This window comes from Chlamydotis macqueenii, unplaced genomic scaffold (assembly GCF_036417535.1).
Source record: "Chlamydotis macqueenii isolate bChlMac1 unplaced genomic scaffold, bChlMac1.mat HAP1_SCAFFOLD_187, whole genome shotgun sequence".
Classification (NCBI taxonomy): Eukaryota; Metazoa; Chordata; class Aves; order Otidiformes; family Otididae; genus Chlamydotis; species Chlamydotis macqueenii.
Window position 1 is genome coordinate 12870 of NW_028239079.1, and position 26461 is coordinate 39330.

Consider the following 26461-nt stretch of genomic DNA (forward strand, 5'->3'; position numbering starts at 1 on the left):
CGTCGAACAGGGACACAAAACAAGAGTGCAGGGCACGCAACGGGCAAAACACAGGGGAAAAAAAACTCACAAGGGAGGAAAACCTCACACGGTGGGGGGGTGTTTTAGTGAAAAGCATTTGCAAGTGATACAGGGAATTAACGGTCTGCTAAATATTGCTTGATTTAGAAGACTGACTGTCTGCATACTGCTTGATTTAGGAGACTAACTGTCTGCTAGACAATGCCTAACAATCCTCTTGGCCTTGAAACTCACTTAAGCTTATCAGGGACTGGTACTTGTCAAGAAACTGGTATTCAGTCAAGGACTAATATGTCAAGCAAAGGACATGATAACAGGAGTCGTTCAGAAACTGCTGAAATCCCCAAGTGAAAGGAGAGCATGGGTGAATGACTGAAGTTCATCTAGAGGAAGATCAGACCCCTGAAGAAGTAAACGACCACCAGAGACAGATCTGAAATGCTAACGCAAGTGGTTTTTTAATAACCCCGCCTCGCTTATGCACATGTATGTCTGTATTGTGCAATCCTAGGAATGTGTGTACCTGCACCGGATACATTTTTGGTAAAATGTGCTGTCAGCGTGCGTGCTTTTGGAGAAGCAATCCCCCACGCACCCGGTGCCAAATAAACATGCCTGCTTTATAACTCTCTCCGAGTTGTAGAGTTTGATCCACGCGTCAGGAGGGCTGAGAAACACAGAGCGGGACAGTGGGGACGGATACGAGGGAGAGACGGACACGCAAGGACAAGGGGTACGTGTGGGAAGAAAGGTGCGTAAGGATGACCTATAGCAGGGAGTCCACGCAGGACAATCCACAGCACGTAACTCACCCGGCATAACCTGCACGAGATGACCCACACCGGACAATGGACCCACACTGCGTAATCCCCAGCGAGAACCCCTCCGTCTCCCACTGGGTCACACCAACTATCCCCAAATTGAGTGGCTTTTTTTTTTTTCCTTGTCCAGAATATTTTTTTTCCCATGGCCAGACTATGCTCCAGACCACACCTCATTTGATTTTTCCTGTGTCTGAATATTTAGTTAAAAGACTACAGAAGGAAAATCACCACATTCTTAACATTCACTCTAAAATCCATGCGGCAAGTCCCTTAGGAAAAATGCAGTCACGCATCGCAGACGTACCTTGTACCTGCAGACCGCTACGGCTCCTTTCCATCCATCTCGTACTTTCATGGCCAAGGAAAGGGCGACCACGGTGAAATGCTGGCAGCAGACATTCAGTAGAGAGAGGGAAAAACCCCTTAGTTTGAAGCTAGGCAGGAATCTAACTCTTCCTTTTGGGGCGAGGTTTCTCAGGACTAAAACCACGTGAAGGACAGAGTATCTTGCAGCACCTTTGGTACAGCTGCTGATACCGGCCTTTAAAGCTTTTGCATTTTTCAGACACCCAGGCCTTTTTTTGACTCATTGGCAGCTTTAGTTTCACTCGAACCGCTGTCCTACATACAGGCAGGGGACAGACACAGATGCCTACATACATTTTCTCAACCCTAAGTACAGCCGAGATCTCCTCACCCTCTATGTGCCAAGTTGAATATTTGTTTGTTAAGGAGCACAGCAACACTTCTGTCCTCGTGAACTGCCTCCGAGCAGAGGAGGGCTCTGGGATTTCCTGGACGCCAGTGCTCCCGCTTTCACTGTCAACTCTGCACGGCCACCCACCGGAAAAAAGGCCTCAAAATAACGGACGTCAGACGATTGCTGCCACACCAAAAGTGCCAGCACTGAAAGCTCGTGCTGCTCCTCGCCGGCCCTTGCCAGCGCCTCTACAGGCCCACAAACGTTATCCAGCCTAGAGACTGCATAAAAGGCAGACCGCCCCAGGCTGCAACACTCTTGCCCAGCGTACACTGACCAGTAACGTCTCCCCCTTCACCTTCCCGAGAGAGACTGTTCCCAGGGAGCCCTCTTCCTCCCATCAATTTACTACACCCTCCCTGCAGTTTTCAACCTTCTTCCCTCCTCGGCTGTGGTCCCTCAACTTAGCTCTCAAATGGCCAGAAATCAGATTCCATCCTCAAAAGAACAACCCCATGCTAACTAAGATGGCGCTTCCTCGCCCAGCTCCTCATCACCACTGCAAAAAAAAAAAACCCAAAAATAAAACCTACCAAACAGCACCGCCCTTCAACATCACACCACTTACCACCAATCTCTTCTATGGCACTCTCCTCCTCAAAAGCGCCGCAGTGCTCTGCTCACCGGCTCCACTCATTGCCAAGAAGTCCGACGCTGCAACTGCCGCTCGTGGTGCTTCAGATGCTGAGAGACGCAAAGCTCAACTTACTTTTTCTGGGGTGTAGGTAGAAAAAAAATAGGTGTCATACCAAGCTAACTAGAAAAGTATGTCATTACATGCAATGACAACATTATCAAAAACCACCTGCTTTAGCTTCCTACAAGAAAACAAATGCTCCAGGCTTCATTTCTAGCAAGACCATGCATGCTATCTAACTTCTACCACAGCTACGTTCTGGACAGGGCTGAATGACAAATGTAGCAGAACGTGGTGGCTCGCACACGTGGCCGACAGAGGCACGGAGCTCCTGGCACTGCGTCCTGGTGTCTGCTCTGTCAGGGAGGGCTCAGATGGACCAGCCACTCCTTGCTGGAGGCACCTGCCTGTGATTCACTCCTCAGTCCCCTCCAGCAGCCATGCCCAGGCGGCCCCCTTTACAGCTGGAGGCCCCTCATACAGCAGGGCCAGGGCCAGGGCCAGGGCCACCCTCAGCCTCACTGGACCCATCTGGGGCTGCCCCACCTCCAGCCCCAGCTGGAGCCCATCAGGAGCAGGGGCCCTTGCCAAAGCCCCACAGCACATCACCCCCTTCCCTGTGCCTGTCCTCAGCCATCAGCTCTGCACCCAGGGGCTGCAAACACATCCAGGGGCACAGAGGACGTCACAGACAGTGAGATACAGAACAGAAAAAAAAAAACAGTGACAGTACGCAAGACAAAGAGATAGAGAAAGAAAGATAAGAAAAGAAAGAGAGAGATAGAAAGGCAGAGGCACAGGGCAGGCATGCAGAGGCGCAAAGAAAAGCAGGCCAGAAAACAGGCTGGAGAAATTAGGTGGGGGGAGAAGACGGATGCAGATCAGGACAAAGAGATGGAAAAGGCAAAAACAGCAATGGGCCGCAGGACAGAGACAGAGGACAAACAAAGGAAGGAAAGGGAGCAGAACAAAAGTGCAGGGATACAAAACAAAAGGAAGCGGTAGAACAAGAGATTTAAAGGGAGAGAGAAAGGGGGAAGAGCATACAAGAACAGACAGAAGAGGAGAGGTAGAAGGAAACAGTAACAACAACAACAAATCACAGCAGCTTGGGAAAGGTAGGGGTCACGGGAGCGGCAGGGAAGGACAGGGACGCACAAGAGAGGAGGCAGAGCCCCAGGGGCCGGGGACTCACCACAGCTCTCACTCCCGGCACTGCTGGGAGAATCTGACAGGTCAGATGCTGCTTTCTGCTTCTCTCCTCTTCTGTAACTCCGACCACTTGGCTGTCCTCCACCTAAGAGAATACGTGGGTGTCTTACAGCTCTTAGACAAAAAGCTTCCTAGACACGTAGCCACCCACCCACGCTCGCTCGCTCGCGCGCTATGTGGCCGTACCGTGCTTCAGGTTCCACATACAGACTGTGCAGTGCGCACTGGCGGTCTGGCCTGCTGAAGAGTACAAAGAGGGATCCTTCCTCACCCGGAGAGGCAGGCTAGGCTCTCTCTGGCCTGCAGCGGGAGGCAGCTGCTGGCTGGCTGGCCTTTGGTTTCTTCTTCTTCTTTACCTTTCTGTGGCCTCTCCAGCTTCAGCTGCAGCAGCTCCTCTCCACAGGCAGTAAGCGCTCTGTTACATGACATAAATGTTGAAAATTAAATATCAGTATGAGGTGATTCTTGCTAACTGTAGAACTGTAGTCACATAGGTTAAGTTTTATACGAAATCTATTTGTCCTTAGAGGGAGTGGGACCCTAGAGATCTTATAATACGCATTTGTTAGAAGCTAGCCTAGCATATCTTTAATACAATGGTAAGTCCCAAACACCCCCAAACACCACCTGCAGAAATAGGCCCTGAGCCATCACTTTGGAGCCAGGAAAATCAAGCAGCACCGCGACCTGTTCTCAAGACCAGATATGGAGATTTCAAGGAGGAGTTTGACCAGCGAATTCGAGGAGGGGGCGTTTTGACGACCACCAAGACCACCAAAAGACCCTCGACTCAAAAGACTGGGCATGCGCGAGTGGGTAGGGAAATGATGTAATGGTTTCTCAGAAAATTTATGTTTATGCATATTATTTCTTGGAATTTAATGAATATGTATAATTAATGTGTATTTAACCCGTGCTGTTGATCAAATGGGTGCGCACGCTAGGTGGAGCGATCCCCCGTGCGCCCAGCGCTGCAATGAAGAAGTGCCTGCTTCTTAACTTCTCATTGCTGTTAAGGAGTTTTATTCCGGATTTCGGTAACAGTTTTGGCGACCCAGATGGGACCTTGCGAGTGAGACTGAACGAGATCGAGTGTTGATCGAACTCCAGCCGGCACAGAGGTATTCTCGGGGAGACCCATCGCTCTCGACTCACAAAGCTCCTCGCAACGTTCCCTGGAGAAAAGGGTAAGGCACTTCTTCTTTGAAATCTGTCTGCTCTGGATAGCCTGCCCGTAAGGCGCGGCGAAAGCTTCGCAGGGTTGGGGCTTAGAGGGTACCCGTTTGGTTTGGAAGCCTAGGCGTCTGCCCGTAAGTCATAAGCGAAAGCTATTGCTGGGTTGGATATTTGTGTATTTGGGACAATTGTCATTTGCATTTGTTTGGTTTTTGTATTTGGGACAATTGTCATTTGCATTTATCTGGTATTTGGCATTTAATCTAAATTGTTTAAGAGTAAGAGTATGGGGAGTATTGGTAAGATTTGTACATAGCTTGGAAAGGGGCCCCAGGGTGTTTTAGAAGTGATTTACAAGCTGGTAATTGTTGCTTCAGTGCGTTTTGTTTTGTTTTGTTTTGTTTTTTTTAAGGCTGTATGCATGTGTTGCAGTGTACGGGACTTGAATGATATACAGTATTGCATTTGGGGTTTTAAACTTTTCTTGGTGACGGGATTGACTTTGTTTGTAGAACAGTGTTATTGTCTTTTTGGTACCAAAAACTCCTTTGTAAAATATGGGAAAACACATATCTTCTATGTCTACCTCAATGGTAGGGGAAATATTAATGAAGTCTCCACTGGGATGTGTTCTTAAACATTGGGAGGATATAAGGGGAGACCCAGTAACTAGAAAAAAAAATTGATCCAATATTTTACAGTTGATGTTATCTTGTAGAAGGGAAGGAAAGTGAGATGTGGTCCCCGATGTTGATTTGTTCTTTACTTTGGGAAATCATCCCAAGTGGCAGAAAGATTGCAGATACGTCCCCAAGGATCCGATGGTTTTGGCATAAAAAAAAAAAACAAAAAAAAAAAAAAAAGGAAAAAGGTTGAAAAGATCCTGGCTTGTAGTACAGAAAGTGATGTTTAAAATGTGGAACTGAAGAGGAAAACATAGAATTCATGTGTTAAATTTCTGTGTTAAATTTCTGTATTATCTTTATGTGTGGTCTGGAAGTGTTGATGCAGGTTTAACAAATGAAACAGTAGAAAAAGGGGCCAGAACACCGAACCCCCGGTGGGAGCTGTAGAGTGGGACAGTTGAATTATGAGGGTTTCAGTCCTATTGCAGGGAGAACTGGAAGCTGACAAGACCAGATAGAACAAGGAGCGGCTCAAGCCTTGCCCCCCCTACCACTTCGACAAGCAGTAGGGGAACAAACCGGGGATGAGATCGGGGTGTGGTAGAGGAATGGATAAAATAACTGCAATAGGAGAGAGATTGGGAATATCAGTGTGCAAAGTGTGAAGCATGGTGGCACTGGAAAAATGCGTGTCCTTATTCTGAAAAAGAAACAAAAAACTGGCAGCACAGCAGATGCCTTTGTCAGAGGTGCAAAGAGGACTGGGGGAGAATTCCCCAGCAGAACCCCTGGTTACAATCCAGCTGGGGACCCAAACCATGGATTTTCTATTTTGATACTGGAGCTATTCATTTTAAGTACTGGTAGAAGAAAATTGAGTAAAAAGCATGTAGACAAAATTGGTGCCACAGGGAAAGCTGAAAATAAATTTTTCATTCAATCCTTAACTTTAAGGTGGGTAAAAATGGGGAACTGGCCAATTTTTATATATACCAGAGTGTCCTGTTGCCTTAGTGGGGAGAGATTTATTGAGCAAATTGAAAGCACAAATTAATTTTTAAAACTGTGACATTCAATTAAATATACCCTAATCAAAAGCCAGAGAGGCAAGAATTTTTATGTTGCAGACAACTTCAGAGCCATATGAAATCCCTCAAGAAGTGGACAATGCAGTAACCCTTTGGTGTGGGCTGGCGAAGTTCCCGGACATTCAAAAGCAGCAGAACCGGTAAAGATTTTTCTAAAGGAGAGCACCAAACTGGTAAGACAAAAACAGTACCCTTTAAAATTAGAAGCTAGAAGAGGCCTTGAGAAAATGATTGAAAATTTTTTAAAAAAATATCGACTATTAGTCGAATGTGAATCAGAATTCAATACTCCCATTTTACCTGTGAAAAAGCCAGAAAGTGAGGAATATAGGTTAGTACAAGATTTTAATAGCAATAAATTTAATAGTTCAAGATATTCACCCCTTAGTGGCAAACCTGTATCCTTGTTGACAGCTTTAAAAGAAAATCACAAGTGGTTCACTGTATTGAACTTATAGGATGCCTTTTTCTGTATTCTTCTTGACAAAAATAGTCAGGCATATTTTGCCTTTGAACTGCAAAATCCCACAACTGGGCAGAAGACTCAGCTCAGCTGGGCAGTGCTACCTCAGGGATTTAAAAATAGCCCAATGATCTTTGGAAATCAATTGGCTAAGGAATTAGAAACATGCAAAATAATTTATCCTGAAAGACTGGTGTTGCAATATGTAGATGATATTTTAATAGCCACAGAAACCAGAGAAGAATATTTCAACTTGACTACTAACCTGCTAAATTTCTTGGGCCAAAGTGATAACAGATTTTCCAAGAAGAAAGCACAGATTGGAAAAGAGACTGTCATGTATTTGGGATTTGAAATCACACAGGGACAAAGACAACTGGGAAATGAGAGAAAAGAGGCAATTTGCCAAATGCCGGAGCCAAAAGGAGCTAAGGAGCTGCAAACGTTTCTGGGAATGGCTGGCTGGTGTCACCTGTGGATTAAAGGAATTGAAGGAGGGACCCCTTGTGTGAGAATCTGAAGCTCGAAAGGCATTCCAGAATGTAAAGGTAGCTCTGATGTTCACTCCTGCTCTAGGGTTGCCCGATTTAACCAAACCCTTTGAACTGTTTGTTCATGAAAGACAACATTCGGCCCTCAGAAGAATGCTTTCTCAGAAAAATGGAGAATGAAGAAGACCGGTTGGTTATTTCTCCAAACAATTGGACAATGTTAGCTAAGGATGACCAGGTTGTCTATGGGCTGTAGCAGCAACTGTCCTCCTGACTTAAGAAGCTTGTAAGCTGACAACGGGACACCCAAGAACAGCTTATGTACCGCATATGGTACTTTCTGTTCTGGAACAGAAAGGAGGACACTGGTTATCCCCAAGCAGGATGCTCAAACATCACATTGTCCTGTTGGAACAAGATGATGTCAAATCGAAAACAACTACAACAATAAATCCTGCCATCTTTTTAAGTTCAATAGAAGAAGAAGTTCTAAGTCATGACTGTCTACAGACCATCAAACAAGTTTATTCCAGCAGAAGTAACAGAAGAGTGAACATACCTGACCCAGAATTCGAGATATGTACTGATGGAAGCAGCCTCGTGAGAAATGGAAGAAGATTGGCTGGATATACAATAACAATAACAAACTCTGTTATTGATGCAAAGCCGCTCTCAGTGAACACCTCAGCACAAAAGGCGGAATTGATAACTAGCCCTCATAAAAGCCCTAAAATGGACAGAACATAAAAAGTGAATATATGGACTGATTTAAAGTATGCTTTTGGAGTAGTACATGCCCATGGAGCCACATGGAAAGAAAGAGGAATGCTGACAGCACAAGGAACATCCATGAAACACCAAGAAGAAATTCTGCAATTGCTCCAAGTGGTGCAGAAACCCAAAGAAGCTGCAATAATGCACTGCAAAGCCCACCAATTTGGGAATTTCCCAGTGAATATTGGAAATAAATTAGTCAATAAAAAGGCAAAGAAGAGAGCAGAAAAAGGCATCATGACAATAATACTAGTTAAAGAAGTGAAATTTGAACAACAAACCCCAAATTACAGTAAGGTTGATTTGGAATTAGCTAAATCAATTCAAATAAATATGAAAAATGATCATTAGTCCTAAAAATCAAGTTGTGGTCTCACCACAATCAAAGCTAAAAGCATAGAAAAATTCATTGGGAAACAGAGGCAATGATCAGTGATTTAAGAAGACAGGTGATTAGTGTTAGGATGATAAAGCTAATAAAATCAGTAACAAAAAGTGTGAAACTTGTTTAAAGAATAACCCGAGAAATATTAAATAACCACCCCCAGGAACCATATATATGGGAAACTTGCCTGAAAATTATTGGCAGATTGATTTTTCAGAATTGCCACAACAAAATGGATATAGATATCTATTGGTATTAGTAAATATGGCCAAAAGATTTTCTTTTCCTGTCGCACCAATAGGCAAGAGAAGTGGCTAAAAATATGTTAAAAGAAATAATATCATGGTTTGGAATCCCCAAAAGAATATAATCAAATAGAGGTCCTCATTTTGTGTCTGAAATTATTCAAATATTGAGGAAAATTCTGGGAATCAAATTGAATTTACACACTCCTTGAAGGCCACAATCTAATAGACAAGTAAAATTTGTCAGAAAATATCTTTAAAATGGCCTCATGCTCTTCCTTAAGCACTTCCGAGAATCAAGATTCAATCCAGATCTAAGACTAAAATTAGTCCATATGTTAATGTATGGAAAATCTTATCAGACTCTAACCCTTGTTCAAAATGTGACTGCTACTGGGGATAATGAAATGGAATTGTATTTGATATCCCTTGGAAGAACTCTGATATGGATATGGAACTGCCACAGAGCCTCTTTCTTTAGATTCCCCAGTTCATCATTTTAACCAGGAGATTACGTGTACCTGAAAATTTGGGAATCAGAAACTCTTCAATAAGAATGGAAAGAACCATATCAGGTGCTTCTAGCAATATATACAGCCCCTAAATTTGAAGATATTGATTCTTGGATTCATTATTTGAGAGTCAAGAAGCACAGCCTCCAAAACAGAAACAATGGATTTCTAAAGAAATATGTCATTTAAAGTTAACAGTCTCTCATTTTTAATGAATTAGACAAAATCATATCAAAATAATGAAATCTATCAAAGGAATTTTAGTAGTAATGCTAATAATACTTTTTGTTTTACTGATTATGGAGATTAGTTATAAGTAAATGAGACTTATTGAAAAAAATTAAATAAGTCTCAAAGGGGGGAAATGTTACATGACATAAATGTTGAAAATTAAATATCAGTATGAGGTGATTCTTGCTAACTGTAGAACTGTAGTCACATAGGTTAAGTTTTATACGAAATCTATTTGTCCTTAGAGGGAGTGGGACCCTAGAGATCTTATAATACGCATTTGTTAGAAGCTAGCCTAGCATATCTTTAATACAATGGTAAGTCCCAAACACCCCCAAACACCACCTGCAGAAATAGGCCCTGAGCCATCACTTTGGAGCCAGGAAAATCAAGCAGCACCGCGACCTGTTCTCAAGACCAGATATGGAGATTTCAAGGAGGAGTTTGACCAGCGAATTCGAGGAGGGGGCGTTTTGACGACCACCAAGACCACCAAAAGACCCTCGACTCAAAAGACTGGGCATGCGCGAGTGGGTAGGGAAATGATGTAATGGTTTCTCAGAAAATTTATGTTTATGCATATTATTTCTTGGAATTTAATGAATATGTATAATTAATGTGTATTTAACCCGTGCTGTTGATCAAATGGGTGCGCACGCTAGGTGGAGCGATCCCCCGTGCGCCCAGCGCTGCAATAAAGAAGTGCCTGCTTCTTAACTTCTCATTGCTGTTAAGGAGTTTTATTCCGGATTTCGGTAACAGCTCCATCCGTTCATTTTCGCTCCCGCACCGCCAGGAGAGCGCGGCCGGGCAGAGACAGCCCACACAAGCCTGAGGCGAGTGCAGTCAACAGCGTTCCCAGGGGAGGAACGGACAGCCACAGCCTCTGGGAGAGGGAAAGAAGAAGCAGCGACCGTTATTACCGCACGCGGCCCCTGGCCGGAGCGCCTGCTGCCGCAGGGGATTCTCCAGATACACTGAGGTCCCCCCTCGCAGCCTTCAGGGCAGGGCGTGGCCCGGTGCTACGGGACAGGCTTCAGGGGACGCGCCGGAGCGGCGGGCAGCTGCACGGGGCCGGGGGAGGCTCGGGGGGAGCTCTGGCGAGCTGGGGAGGTGCCCGGCGTCTCCGCCCGGGAGGGGGGGCCCCCTCCTGCCCCTCTTCCCTTCTCTCTGCTCTCGGGTCACTCCCCGGGGCTGCCCTCGCCCGGCTCGGCTCCGAGCGGGCGGCTTGAGGCTCCCCGGGCGGGCAGGAGACAGCGCTGCAGCCACGAAAGGGGCTCGCTCACCTCACGGGTGCCCTCGGTACTCACCCGTCACCGCCGCCGGGACCCGCCGGCCGCACACCGCCATGCTGCTCCCGGGCGCATGCGCAGTCCGAAGGCCGAACACAGTGCCTGCCGGGAGAAGGGCAGAGCACTGCGCATGCGCGACTCCCGAGCTGCAGTTCCCGCTTTCCGTCACCAGGTGGCAGCAGCCCCCCACCGCTCCGCTCCTGGGTGTTCAGCCGGACGAGCCACGGCCGGTTCCTCCTGACGTGCGGAAAACGGACTCCACAATCTGTAAGATTGTAAAGTAGGTATGCTTATTCAGCGCTGGGCAGCACAGGGGGGTAGTCCCACCAAAACCGTGCGCGCCTTACGTGGCAACTCACTTTAAATTTACACAACCAAATGTTACATATACATCAAGTTTCACAATACGCCTAGACATATGCATGACCTATCCCCGCTTCGTATTAAAATTAGTCCCAAGGGGTCATTTTCATAAACTCCTCCTGTCTGGGCTTGCGCAGTGCCTCCTGCTGGTGGTCGTCGGGGGTCGTGGGGATGAAGGCAGGTGACTCCTCTTCGTCACCGCTAGTAACCTTTTGTTCCTGCGCAAACTCAGTTATCCCTTGGCTTTCATTCAAGCTGCAGGGTCGGTTTTAGCTGGTTCTTGAAGCGACCCCCCTAGTCCTTACCGGGAACTGTCTTTCGTGAAGAATTGCAAGACTTTCTGCTTCAAATAGTTTGCACAATGGTTAGCAAATTATTAAGCAAGTAGTTAACAAAACATTAAGCACTATTTATCAACTTGATTCCTTAGGATGCACAGCAATAATTAATCAATGCCATATCTATTAAGATTTCTTTAACTCCTTCTCTCAGTCCCCCCTTTTCTAGAAAATTAGTAAATTCTTTTACTGCCAGCTATGTTCATCATTTGTAGATTTACCAGGATTACACAAACCTTAATCCACATTCTACCTTCTCAGTTTAAGCTTTAGGGGTCCCTGAACTTCAGAAGTCCAGAGTTTTTGTGGTGCCTTTTTTACCCTAGTGTGGTGTATCCAGGCATTCTGCTCTCTGATCTTGATTGCTGTAAAGGAGGTGAGGAGTACCTGGTATGGTCCTTCCCACTGTGGTTCCAAGGTTTTTTCTGCAAGAGACTTTACATATACATCATCTCCAGGTTGTATATCATGCACAGGTTCATCTAGACCTCTTCCCCGGGTCCCAATTACATGCTTTCCAATTTTATTGAGCTGTTTGCCCAATGCCACCATGTAGGAAGTCATAATTTCATCCCCAGCTTGCGTAGACATTCCCCTCTGTATTCCATAGGGTCGTCCATACAAAATTTCAAAGGGACTCAGTCCTTCCTTTGCCCTTGGTCTCGTTCGTATACGCAGAAGGGCTAAAGGGAGTGACTGAGGCCACGTTAAGTTTGCTTCTTGTCCCAATTTCACAATTTGCTGCTTGATTAAGTGATTCATTTTCTCTACTTGGCCACTCGACTGAGGGCGATACGGGGTATGAAGTTGCCAATCTATACCTAAATGGTGGCTGATTTGTTGCACTATTTTTGAGACAAAATGTGGTCCTCTGTCTGAGGATATGGTTGCTGGAACCCCAAAACGTGGTATTCTCTCTTGTACCAACACTTTAGTTACCTCCCGAGCCTTGGCTGTCCTAGTTGGGAACGCTTCTGGCCAACCTGAAAAGGTATCAGTTAATACCAGCAAATAGCGATACCCCCCTTTTCTTGGAAGTTCTGTAAAATCAACCTGCCATTGTTGTCCAGGCCCATTGCCCTTCCCAATCTGGCCCATTTCTGGTTTGGGAGTATTTTTTGGATTAGTCTGGAGGCAAAGGTCACACTGTTGAGTCACCTGTCTCACTGTGGTATATAAGTTTCTAGCCACGATTTCCCTTATCAAATGTTTATACAGAGCCTCTGTTCCCCAATGCCTTTTTCTATGTTCCTCCCGTTATCAAGTGCCACAGTAAACAAGAGGGAATAATTAGTCTTCCCTGTGGGGTATAAGCCCACCCCTCTTCATTATATGACCCTTCCAAGTCTGTGATAAGTTTCTGATCTTCCTTGGTATATTCTGGCTTACCTTCTAGAGAGATTTGCCTATCAGGAATTAGAGCCCCTTCTATTCTCACCTTCATTTTGGCCGCTTGTTTTGCCTCTCTGTCCGCCAGTTCATTCCCTTTCTCCCAATCGGAGCTCACTCTCTGCTGTGCCTTAATATGCATAATTGCCACTTTCTCAGGGAGCTGGACAGCTTCTAGTAGCTTCAAAATTTCTTCTGCATGTTTGATATTTTTTCCCTGGGAGTTCAATAGTCCTCTTTCTTTCCAGATTGCTCCATGTGCGTGCACAACTCCGAAGGCATATTTTGAGTCCGTGTCAATGTTCACAGTTTTGCCCTGGGCCAACTCCAGGGCTCGGGTTAGGGCAATTATTTCTGCCTTCTGTGCGGAGGTGTTCATGGGCAAAGGCCCTGACTCTATTACCTGCTGGCTGGTAGTGATGGCATATCCCGCGTGTCGATTGCCATTTAAGACATAACTGCTCCCGTCTGTGAACCAGTTTTCCCCATTTTCCATGGGGCTATCCTTCAGGTCTGGGCGGCTTGCATATGTTGCTTCGATGGTTTCCAAACAGTCATGGTGCACTGGTTCTCCTGTGTTCCCACCGAGAAAAGAAGCTGGGTTGACAATGTTAGTGACCACGATTTCCACATCGTCCTGTTCTACTAATACAGCTTGATATCTCAGGAACCTTTGTGGAGAGAGCCAGTGCCCACCCTTTGCTTCCAGTACTGCTGATACTGTATGAGACACCAAAACAGTCATTTTCTGGCCCAGGGTAAACTTTCGGGCTTCCTGTATGTTCAGTATCACAGCTGCAACCACCCGTAGGCATCCAGGCCAACCCTTTGCAGTGGCGTCTAACTGCTTAGAGAGATAGGCAACTGCCCGTCGATATGGACCCAGATCTTGTGCTAATATTCCCAGGGCAATACCCTGTTTCTCATGGGAGAAAAGAAGAAACGGCTTACTCACATCTGGGAGTCCTAAGGCCGGGGCCGACATCAACGCCTTTTTCAGTAGCTCAAAGGCTCGTTCGGTCTCTTTGTTCCACTCAAGGTGCTTCTGCTCAGTAGCTGTCAGAGCATACAGTGGTTTAACAAGCAGTCCATAATTATAGATCCACAATCGGCACCACCCGGTCATTCCCAGAAAAGTCCATAACTCCTTTACTGTCTGAGGTCTCTGAGTCTGGCATATTGCCTCTTTGCGGGCCTGTCCCAAAGTTCTCTGCCCCGCACTAATTTCATAGCCCAAATAATTCACTTTACGTTGCATTACCTGGGCTTTCTTCCTGGAGACACGGTATCCCTGGAGTCCCAAGAAATTCAACAGACTCACCGTCCATGCCATACAGTCTTCCTCTGTTTTCGTGGCAATCAGGATATCATCTACATACTGCAACAATTTTCCTTCCCCAGATGGGGTTTCCCAGGATTCTAAGTCTTTTGCAAGCTGATTCCCAAAAATGGTAGGACTATTTTTAAATCCTTGTGGCAACGCCGTCCAAGTGAGCTGGGTCTTCCGACCACTTTTAGGGTTTTCCCATTCGAACGCAAACAATTTTTGACTGGCTTCATGGAGAGGGAGGCAAAAGAAAGCATCCTTCAAATCTAAAACAGTAAACCAAATTAGTTCAGGTGTCAACACAGTCAGCAGGGTATATGGATTGGCCACTACTGGGTAGAGGTCCTCAGTTATCTTATTCACCGCCCGTAAGTCTTGGACCACCCTATATGACCCATCGGGTTTCCGAACAGGTAATATAGGGGTATTGAATTCTGACTCACACTCCTTTAATAGTCCTAACTGTAGAAATTTTTCTATCACTGGCCGGATTCCTTCTCTGTCTTCCTTCTTTAGGGGACATTGTTTAATTCTTACCGGTCGTCGGCCTTCCTTAACCTTAACTTCAACAGGTGGAGCACTTTTCGCCCTTCCAGGTACATCAGTAGCCCATACCCCCGGGTACACTTGGTTTAGGATTTCCTCATTCATTTTTCCTTCTGAGGGGAGACTGGTTAAGGTGAGACTCAATATCTGAATATATTGCTGATCTTTTACCTCCAGAGTAATTTCTCCTTTTTCAAATATAATTTTTGCTCCCAATTGTTCCAATAGATCTCTCCCCAAAAGTGCTTTCGGGGAGTTGGGCATATATAAAAATTTGTGGATACCCCATTGTTTTCCCAATTTGTATTTTAGAGGCTTACAAAAATATGCCTTTTCACTTTGGCCAGTCGCTCCTTTTACCATGACATAATCATTTCCCAGGGGCATCAAAGCTTGATTCAGAACCGAATATGTTGCCCCTGTATCTACTAAGAATTCTACTTGTTGTTGTTTTTCCCCTAGCTTAATTATAACCAGTGGATCCGCTAGGGTAGACTCCCCAGGTTCCCGTCAGTCTTCTATCACATTAGCTATCCTCACATTCGCCGGGATCCTCCGGCCTTCTTTCTTGTTCCTTGGGCATTCCTTTTTCCAGTGGCCAAAGCCCTTGCACATTGCACACTGATCCTTTTCCAACCCCAACCGAGGCTGATTTCGCCTACCTCTCCACTCCCCATCTCCCCGAACGACAGCCACCAACCTTCTTTGTCCCTGCCGATACCCTTCTTCTCTATTACTGAACACTCTCCAAGCCTCATCCAGCAAGATCTCTAAATTCCTGCTTTCCGCAGGACGCAACTTTTGAAGCTTTCGTCTTATGTCCCCCGTAGACTGACCCAGGAACAGAGCAGAGAAACTAGTTGCTGTATCCCTACCTCAGACCCCGGGTCCAGCGGCGTGCTACGACGCATCACATCCCTCAGTCGATCCAGGAATTCAGATGGAGACTCGGAAGGACCTTGTTTAATTGCATATAAGGCTGACCAATTTATAGTCTTAGGGATTGCCCGTTCCATCCCCTTCGAAATCCACTCCTGATATTCCTGCAATCTTTCCATATGTACTGACCTGTTTACCTCCCATTTCGGGTCCTGGAGGGGGAAGTGTTCCTTAACATCTCCCCCGGTAACTTTATAATAATCCTCGGCTAGATTTCCTGCCGTTTTTAAAATCAACTGCTTCTCCGTTTCAGTCATGTATTCTAATAGCAGTTGTATGTCTTTCCAGTCCGGATTATGTTGTTTTACAATGAACTGGAAATGTTTAGCCACACTTACCGGATCGCTTCTGTAATCTTTAGCAATTTTTCTCCACTCTCCCAAGTCAGCGGTGGAGAAGGGTACTTTAATTAACATTGTTCCGCCATCCGGCCCCACCGCCTCCCGGAGGGGTGCTTGTAAGATTGTCGGAGCAGATTTCTGTCTAGTACGGGAAGATACAGGGCTATCAGGGGGATTCGATGTCCCTTCCGAGTCTGCGTCCTGGTCCTGTGATCGGGGGGGAGGTTTAAACAAATCACTTAAATCTTGTTCTGGAACCTGGCGTACTTTATCTGCTTTCGTACACCTCTGCCCAATGCTGCATGATGAACAGCACCTTTTTAACCTGCCTCCACCCTCCTTGTTCTCCCGTTCGAGTGCGAGTACCATAGGGTCCTGCGGGGATATCATCCCACAGTCCCTTTGCCACTCCGGGTGATTTCGTAGGGTAAAAAACATATCTGCATACGACACCTCGTCCCATTTCCCTTCTCTTCTAAGAAACAACATAAGCTGCAACAAAGTATTGTAATCCAACGTTCCATTGAACGGCCACTTGACTTCACCCTCTAACTTATACAATGGCCACCACTGATTGCAATATTTAATAAGAGTCTTTTTACTTTCCGTACCTCCACCCCCGGCAATATCTTTCCAGTGGGCGAGTATGCAGCCCAGGGGGCTTTTCCTTAATATTCCCCCTTGAGTGTTGCCCATTTTATATTTCCTCTGTGAGAGGGTCTCAAGGAATGATTCAAATTTAGACTAACTATTTCACTCCTCCACACCACACTTACAATCAATCACTCAACCACACTCTCTTAACCATACAGCACAGGGATCCCTCATTCATACCAGCCTTTTAAAGCAGCTGCAAAATGGTTGCAAGAACAAACTCACCTACTGATGTTAAACTATCTCCAAATCCGGGTTAAAGAGGCCCGCTTACCCTTCTCCTGCTTCTCATGTACCGATCATCAGCAGGTCCATCCTGGCTCCCAGCAATGGGATGCAGCGGTTACCTCGGACTCGCTCGATCTACCCCCAAGATCGCTAGCGGCCGCTCTATCGGTCAGCGAGTCCCCTTTGATGCTCCAAACTAACCTGGGTACCCAACCAACGGGGACTATGCTGCACGCCAGACGTCTCTGCGCGATTTACCAGCTGCCCCAGCCACGCGTACGACTTACAGGCCCCTACCATTAAACATACCGTTTGGTCCGCGGCTTCAGGAGGTCGTTGTCTGCTCCTGCGGTGAGCGGCTGGCAGCGGAGGCTCCTCCGAGGAAAGTGCTCGGGGCGCGCCTAGGGGCGTCCGCTCCGCAGTCGATCCCGCAGCCAAGCAGAGATCCTCCTGGCTGGCTCGCCAAACTGACGTGCGGAAAACGGACTCCACAATCTGTAAGATTGTAAAGTAGGTATGTTTATTCAGCGCTGGGCAGCACAGGGGGGTAGTCCCACCAAAACCGTGCGCGCCTTACGTGGCAACTCACGTTGGGGGTGGGGGGCACTGGGCAAGTTGGGGAACACAGGCAGCGCCCCCAGGATCCCAAGACAGAGGGGTCATGGGGAGGCAGCGCCAAAAAGGGGGGCGTCGAACAGGGACACAAAACAAGAGTGCAGGGCACGCAACGGGCAAAACACAGGGGAAAAAAAACTCACAAGGGAGGAAAACCTCACACGGTGGGGGGGTGTTTTAGTGAAAAGCATTTGCAAGTGATACAGGGAATTAACGGTCTGCTAAATATTGCTTGATTTAGAAGACTGACTGTCTGCATACTGCTTGATTTAGGAGACTAACTGTCTGCTAGACAATGCCTAACAATCCTCTTGGCCTTGAAACTCACTTAAGCTTATCAGGGACTGGTACTTGTCAAGAAACTGGTATTCAGTCAAGGACTAATATGTCAAGCAAAGGACATGATAACAGGAGTCGTTCAGAAACTGCTGAAATCCCCAAGTGAAAGGAGAGCATGGGTGAATGACTGAAGTTCATCTAGAGGAAGATCAGACCCCTGAAGAAGTAAACGACCACCAGAGACAGATCTGAAATGCTAACGCAAGTGGTTTTTTAATAACCCCGCCTCGCTTATGCACATGTATGTCTGTATTGTGCAATCCTAGGAATGTGTGTACCTGCACCGGATACATTTTTGGTAAAATGTGCTGTCAGCGTGCGTGCTTTTGGAGAAGCAATCCCCCACGCACCCGGTGCCAAATAAACATGCCTGCTTTATAACTCTCTCCGAGTTGTAGAGTTTGATCCACGCGTCAGGAGGGCTGAGAAACACAGAGCGGGACAGTGGGGACGGATACGAGGGAGAGACGGACACGCAAGGACAAGGGGTACGTGTGGGAAGAAAGGTGCGTAAGGATGACCTATAGCAGGGAGTCCACGCAGGACAATCCACAGCACGTAACTCACCCGGCATAACCTGCACGAGATGACCCACACCGGACAATGGACCCACACTGCGTAATCCCCAGCGAGAACCCCTCCGTCTCCCACTGGGTCACACCAACTATCCCCAAATTGAGTGGCTTTTTTTTTTTTCCTTGTCCAGAATATTTTTTTTCCCATGGCCAGACTATGCTCCAGACCACACCTCATTTGATTTTTCCTGTGTCTGAATATTTAGTTAAAAGACTACAGAAGGAAAATCACCACATTCTTAACATTCACTCTAAAATCCATGCGGCAAGTCCCTTAGGAAAAATGCAGTCACGCATCATAGACGTACCTTGTACCTGCAGACCGCTACGGCTCCTTTCCATCCATCTCGTACTTTCATGGCCAAGGAAAGGGCGACCACGGTGAAATGCTGGCAGCAGACATTCAGTAGAGAGAGGGAAAAACCCCTTAGTTTGAAGCTAGGCAGGAATCTAACTCTTCCTTTTGGGGCGAGGTTTCTCAGGACTAAAACCACGTGAAGGACAGAGTATCTTGCAGCACCTTTGGTACAGCTGCTGATACCGGCCTTTAAAGCTTTTGCATTTTTCAGACACCCAGGCCTTTTTTTGACTCATTGGCAGCTTTAGTTTCACTCGAACCGCTGTCCTACATACAGGCAGGGGACAGACACAGATGCCTACATACATTTTCTCAACCCTAAGTACAGCCGAGATCTCCTCACCCTCTATGTGCCAAGTTGAATATTTGTTTGTTAAGGAGCACAGCAACACTTCTGTCCTCGTGAACTGCCTCCGAGCAGAGGAGGGCTCTGGGATTTCCTGGACGCCAGTGCTCCCGCTTTCACTGTCAACTCTGCACGGCCACCCACCGGAAAAAAGGCCTCAAAATAACGGACGTCAGACGATTGCTGCCACACCAAAAGTGCCAGCACTGAAAGCTCGTGCTGCTCCTCGCCGGCCCTTGCCAGCGCCTCTACAGGCCCACAAACGTTATCCAGCCTAGAGACTGCATAAAAGGCAGACCGCCCCAGGCTGCAACACTCTTGCCCAGCGTACACTGACCAGTAACGTCTCCCCCTTCACCTTCCCGAGAGAGACTGTTCCCAGGGAGCCCTCTTCCTCCCATCAATTTACTACACCCTCCCTGCAGTTTTCAACCTTCTTCCCTCCTCGGCTGTGGTCCCTCAACTTAGCTCTCAAATGGCCAGAAATCAGATTCCATCCTCAAAAGAACAACCCCATGCTAACTAAGATGGCGCTTCCTCGCCCAGCTCCTCATCACCACTGCAAAAAAAAAAAACCCAAAAATAAAACCTACCAAACAGCACCGCCCTTCAACATCACACCACTTACCACCAATCTCTTCTATGGCACTCTCCTCCTCAAAAGCGCCGCAGTGCTCTGCTCACCGGCTCCACTCATCGCCAAGAAGTCCGACGCTGCAACTGCCGCTCGTGGTGCTTCAGATGCTGAGAGACGCAAAGCTCAACTTACTTTTTCTGGGGTGTAGGTAGAAAAAAAATAGGTGTCATACCAAGCTAACTAGAAAAGTATGTCATTACATGCAATGACAACATTATCAAAAACCACCTGCTTTAGCTTCCTACAAGAAAACAAATGCTCCAGGCTTCATTTCTAGCAAGACCATGCATGCTATCTAACTTCTACCACAGCTACGTTCTGGACAGGGCTGAATGACAAATGTAGCAGAACGTGGTGGCTCGCACACGTGGCCGACAGAGGCACGGAGCTCCTGGCACTGCGTCCTGGTGTCTGCTCTGTCAGGGAGGGCTCAGATGGACCAGCCACTCCTTGCTGGAGGCACCTGCCTGTGATTCACTCCTCAGTCCCCTCCAGCAGCCATGCCCAGGCGGCCCCCTTTACAGCTGGAGGCCCCTCATACAGCAGGGCCAGGGCCAGGGCCAGGGCCACCCTCAGCCTCACTGGACCCATCTGGGGCTGCCCCACCTCCAGCCCCAGCTGGAGCCCATCAGGAGCAGGGGCCCTTGCCAAAGCCCCACAGCACATCACCCCCTTCCCTGTGCCTGTCCTCAGCCATCAGCTCTGCACCCAGGGGCTGCAAACACATCCAGGGGCACAGAGGACGTCACAGACAGTGAGATACAGAACAGAAAAAAAAAAACAGTGACAGTACGCAAGACAAAGAGATAGAGAAAGAAAGATAAGAAAAGAAAGAGAGAGATAGAAAGGCAGAGGCACAGGGCAGGCATGCAGAGGCGCAAAGAAAAGCAGGCCAGAAAACAGGCTGGAGAAATTAGGTGGGGGGAGAAGACGGATGCAGATCAGGACAAAGAGATGGAAAAGGCAAAAACAGCAATGGGCCGCAGGACAGAGACAGAGGACAAACAAAGGAAGGAAAGGGAGCAGAACAAAAGTGCAGGGATACAAAACAAAAGGAAGCGGTAGAACAAGAGATTTAAAGGGAGAGAGAAAGGGGGAAGAGCATACAAGAACAGACAGAAGAGGAGAGGTAGAAGGAAACAGTAACAACAACAACAAATCACAGCAGCTTGGGAAAGGTAGGGGTCACGGGAGCGGCAGGGAAGGACAGGGACGCACAAGAGAGGAGGCAGAGCCCCAGGGGCCGGGGACTCACCACAGCTCTCACTCCCGGCACTGCTGGGAGAATCTGACAGGTCAGATGCTGCTTTCTGCTTCTCTCCTCTTCTGTAACTCCGACCACTTGGCTGTCCTCCACCTAAGAGAATACGTGGGTGTCTTACAGCTCTTAGACAAAAAGCTTCCTAGACACGTAGCCACCCACCCACGCTCGCTCGCTCGCGCGCTATGTGGCCGTACCGTGCTTCAGGTTCCACATACAGACTGTGCAGTGCGCACTGGCGGTCTGGCCTGCTGAAGAGTACAAAGAGGGATCCTTCCTCACCCGGAGAGGCAGGCTAGGCTCTCTCTGGCCTGCAGCGGGAGGCAGCTGCTGGCTGGCTGGCCTTTGGTTTCTTCTTCTTCTTTACCTTTCTGTGGCCTCTCCAGCTTCAGCTGCAGCAGCTCCTCTCCACAGGCAGTAAGCGCTCTGTTACATGACATAAATGTTGAAAATTAAATATCAGTATGAGGTGATTCTTGCTAACTGTAGAACTGTAGTCACATAGGTTAAGTTTTATACGAAATCTATTTGTCCTTAGAGGGAGTGGGACCCTAGAGATCTTATAATACGCATTTGTTAGAAGCTAGCCTAGCATATCTTTAATACAATGGTAAGTCCCAAACACCCCCAAACACCACCTGCAGAAATAGGCCCTGAGCCATCACTTTGGAGCCAGGAAAATCAAGCAGCACCGCGACCTGTTCTCAAGACCAGATATGGAGATTTCAAGGAGGAGTTTGACCAGCGAATTCGAGGAGGGGGCGTTTTGACGACCACCAAGACCACCAAAAGACCCTCGACTCAAAAGACTGGGCATGCGCGAGTGGGTAGGGAAATGATGTAATGGTTTCTCAGAAAATTTATGTTTATGCATATTATTTCTTGGAATTTAATGAATATGTATAATTAATGTGTATTTAACCCGTGCTGTTGATCAAATGGGTGCGCACGCTAGGTGGAGCGATCCCCCGTGCGCCCAGCGCTGCAATAAAGAAGTGCCTGCTTCTTAACTTCTCATTGCTGTTAAGGAGTTTTATTCCGGATTTCGGTAACAGCTCCATCCGTTCATTTTCGCTCCCGCACCGCCAGGAGAGCGCGGCCGGGCAGAGACAGCCCACACAAGCCTGAGGCGAGTGCAGTCAACAGCGTTCCCAGGGGAGGAACGGACAGCCACAGCCTCTGGGAGAGGGAAAGAAGAAGCAGCGACCGTTATTACCGCACGCGGCCCCTGGCCGGAGCGCCTGCTGCCGCAGGGGATTCTCCAGATACACTGAGGTCCCCCCTCGCAGCCTTCAGGGCAGGGCGTGGCCCGGTGCTACGGGACAGGCTTCAGGGGACGCGCCGGAGCGGCGGGCAGCTGCACGGGGCCGGGGGAGGCTCGGGGGGAGCTCTGGCGAGCTGGGGAGGTGCCCGGCGTCTCCGCCCGGGAGGGGGGGCCCCCTCCTGCCCCTCTTCCCTTCTCTCTGCTCTCGGGTCACTCCCCGGGGCTGCCCTCGCCCGGCTCGGCTCCGAGCGGGCGGCTTGAGGCTCCCCGGGCGGGCAGGAGACAGCGCTGCAGCCACGAAAGGGGCTCGCGCACCTCACGGGTGCCCTCGGTACTCACCCGTCACCGCCGCCGGGACCCGCCGGCCGCACACCGCCATGCTGCTCCCGGCCGCATGCGCAGTCCGAAGGCCGAACACAGTGCCTGCCGGGAGAAGGGCAGAGCACTGCGCATGCGCGACTCCCGAGCTGCAGTTCCCGCTTTCCGTCACCAGGTGGCAGCAGCCCCCCACCGCTCCGCTCCTGGGTGTTCAGCCGGACGAGCCACGGCCGCTTCCTCCTGACGTGCGGAAAACGGACTCCACAATCTGTAAGATTGTAAAGTAGGTATGCTTATTCAGCGCTGGGCAGCACAGGGGGGTAGTCCCACCAAAACCGTGCGCGCCTTACGTGGCAACTCACTTTAAATTTATACAACCAAATGTTACATATACATCAAGTTTCACAATACGCCTAGACATATGCATGACCTATCCCCGCTTCGTATTAAAATTAGTCCCAAGGGGTCATTTTCATAAACTCCTCCTGTCTGGGCTTGCGCAGTGCCTCCTGCTGGTGGTCGTCGGGGGTCGTGGGGATGAAGGCAGGTGACTCCTCTTCGTCACCGCTAGTAACCTTTTGTTCTTGCGCAAACTCAGTTATCCCTTGGCTTTCATTCAAGCTGCAGGGTCGGTTTTAGCTGGTTCTTGAAGCGACCCCCCTAGTCCTTACCGGGAACTGTCTTTCGTGAAGAATTGCAAGACTTTCTGCTTCAAATAGTTTGCACAATGGTTAGCAAATTATTAAGCAAGTAGTTAACAAAACATTAAGCACTATTTATCAACTTGATTCCTTAGGATGCACAGCAATAATTAATCAATGCCATATCTATTAAGATTTCTTTAACTCCTTCTCTCAGTCCCCCCTTTTCTAGAAAATTAGTAAATTCTTTTACTGCCAGCTATGTTCATCATTTGTAGATTTACCAGGATTACACAAACCTTAATCCACATTCTACCTTCTCAGTTTAAGCTTTAGGGGTCCCTGAACTTCAGAAGTCCAGAGTTTTTGTGGTGCCTTTTTTACCCTAGTGTGGTGTATCCAGGCATTCTGCTCTCTGATCTTGATTGCTGTAAAGGAGGTGAGGAGTACCTGGTATGGTCCTTCCCACTGTGGTTCCAAGGTTTTTTCTGCAAGAGACTTTACATATACATCATCTCCAGGTTGTATATCATGCACAGGTTCATCTAGACCTCTTCCCCGGGTCCCAATTACATGCTTTCCAATTTTATTGAGCTGTTTGCCCAATGCCACCATGTAGGAAGTCATAATTTCATCCCCAGCTTGCGTAGACATTCCCCTCTGTATTCCATAGGGTCGTCCATACAAAATTTCAAAGGGACTCAGTCCTTCCTTTGCCCTTGGTCTCGTTCGTATACGCAGAAGGGCTAAAGGGAGTGACTGAGGCCACGTTAAGTTTGCTTCTTGTCCCAGTTTCACAATTTGCTGTTTGATTAAGTGATTCATTTTCTCTACTTGGCCACTCGACTGAGGGCGATACGGGGTATGAAGTTGCCAATCTATACCTAAATGGTGGCTGATTTGTTGCACTATTTTTGAGACAAAATGTGGTCCTCTGTCTGAGGATATGGTTGCTGGAACCCCAAAACGTGGTATTCTCTCTTGTACCAACACTTTAGTTACCTCCCGAGCCTTGGCTGTCCTAGTTGGGAACGCTTCTGGCCAACCTGAAAAGGTATCAGTTAATACCAGCAAATAGCGATACCCCCCTTTTCTTGGAAGTTCTGTAAAATCAACCTGCCATTGTTGTCCAGGCCCATTGCCCTTCCCAATCTGGCCCATTTCTGGTTTGGGAGTATTTTTTGGATTAGTCTGGAGGCAAAGGTCACACTGTTGAGTCACCTGTCTCACTGTGGTATATAAGTTTCTAGCCACGATTTCCCTTATCAAATGTTTATACAGAGCCTCTGTTCCCCAATGCCTTTTTCTATGTTCCTCCCGTATCAAGTGCCACAGTAAACAAGAGGGAATAATTAGTCTTCCCTGTGGGGTATAAGCCCACCCCTCTTCATTATATGACCCTTCCAAGTCTGTGATAAGTTTCTGATCTTCCTTGGTATATTCTGGCTTACCTTCTAGAGAGATTTGCCTATCAGGAATTAGAGCCCCTTCTATTCTCACCTTCATTTTGGCCGCTTGTTTTGCCTCTCTGTCCGCCAGTTCATTCCCTTTCTCCCAATCGGAGCTCACTCTCTGCTGTGCCTTAATATGCATAATTGCCACTTTCTCAGGGAGCTGGACAGCTTCTAGTAGCTTCAAAATTTCTTCTGCATGTTTGATATTTTTTCCCTGGGAGTTCAATAGTCCTCTTTCTTTCCAGATTGCTCCATGTGCGTGCACAACTCCGAAGGCATATTTTGAGTCCGTGTAAATGTTCACAGTTTTGCCCTGGGCCAACTCCAGGGCTCGGGTTAGGGCAATTATTTCTGCCTTCTGTGCGGAGGTGTTCATGGGCAAAGGCCCTGACTCTATTACCTGCTGGCTGGTAGTGATGGCATATCCCGCGTGTCGATTGCCATTTAAGACATAACTGCTCCCGTCTGTGAACCAGTTTTCCCCATTTTCCATGGGGCTATCCTTCAGGTCTGGGCAGCTTGCATATGTTGCTTCGATGGTTTCCAAACAGTCATGGTGCACTGGTTCTCCTGTGTTCCCACTGAGAAAAGAAGCTGGGTTGACAATGTTAGTGACCACGATTTCCACATCGTCCTGTTCTACTAATACAGCTTGATATCTCAGGAACCTTTGTGGAGAGAGCCAGTGCCCACCCTTTGCTTCCAGTACTGCTGATACTGTATGAGACACCAAAACAGTCATTTTCTGGCCCAGGGTAAACTTTCGGGCTTCCTGTATGTTCAGTATCACAGCTGCAACCGCCCGTAGGCATCCAGGCCAACCCTTTGCAGTGGCGTCTCACTGCTTAGAGAGATAGGCAACTGCCCGTCGATATGGACCCAGATCTTGTGCTAATATTCCCAGGGCAATACCCTGTTTCTCATGGGAGAAAAGAAGAAACGGCTTACTCACATCTGGGAGTCCTAAGGCCGGGGCCGACATCAACGCCTTTTTCAGTAGCTCAAAGGCTCGTTCGGTCTCTTTGTTCCACTCAAGGTGCTTCTGCTCAGTAGCTGTCAGAGCATACAGTGGTTTAACAAGCAGTCCATAATTATAGATCCACAATCGGCACCACCCGGTCATTCCCAGAAAAGTCCGTAACTCCTTTACTGTCTGAGGTCTCTGAGTCTGGCATATTGCCTCTTTGCAGGCCTGTCCCAAAGTTCTCTGCCCCGCACTAATTTCATAGCCCAAATAATTCACTTTACGTTGCATTACCTGGGCTTTCTTCTTGGAGACACGGTATCCCTGGAGTCCCAAGAAATTCAACAGACTCACCGTCCATGCCATACAGTCTTCCTCTGTTTTCGTGGCAATCAGGATATCATCTACATACTGCAACAATTTTCCTTCCCCAGATGGGGTTTCCCAGGATTCTAAGTCTTTTGCAAGCTGATTCCCAAAAATGGTAGGACTATTTTTAAATCCTTGTGGCAACGCCGTCCAAGTGAGCTGGGTCTTCCGACCACTTTTAGGGTTTTCCCATTCGAACGCAAACAATTTTTGACTGGCTTCATGGAGAGGGAGGCAAAAGAAAGCATCCTTCAAATCTAAAACAGTAAACCAAATTAGTTCAGGTGTCAACACAGTCAGCAGGGTATATGGATTGGCCACTACTGGGTAGAGGTCCTCAGTTATCTTATTCACCGCCCGTAAGTCTTGGACCACCCTATATGACCCATCGGGTTTCCGAACAGGTAATATAGGGGTATTGAATTCTGACACTCACTCCTTTAATAGTCCTAACTGTA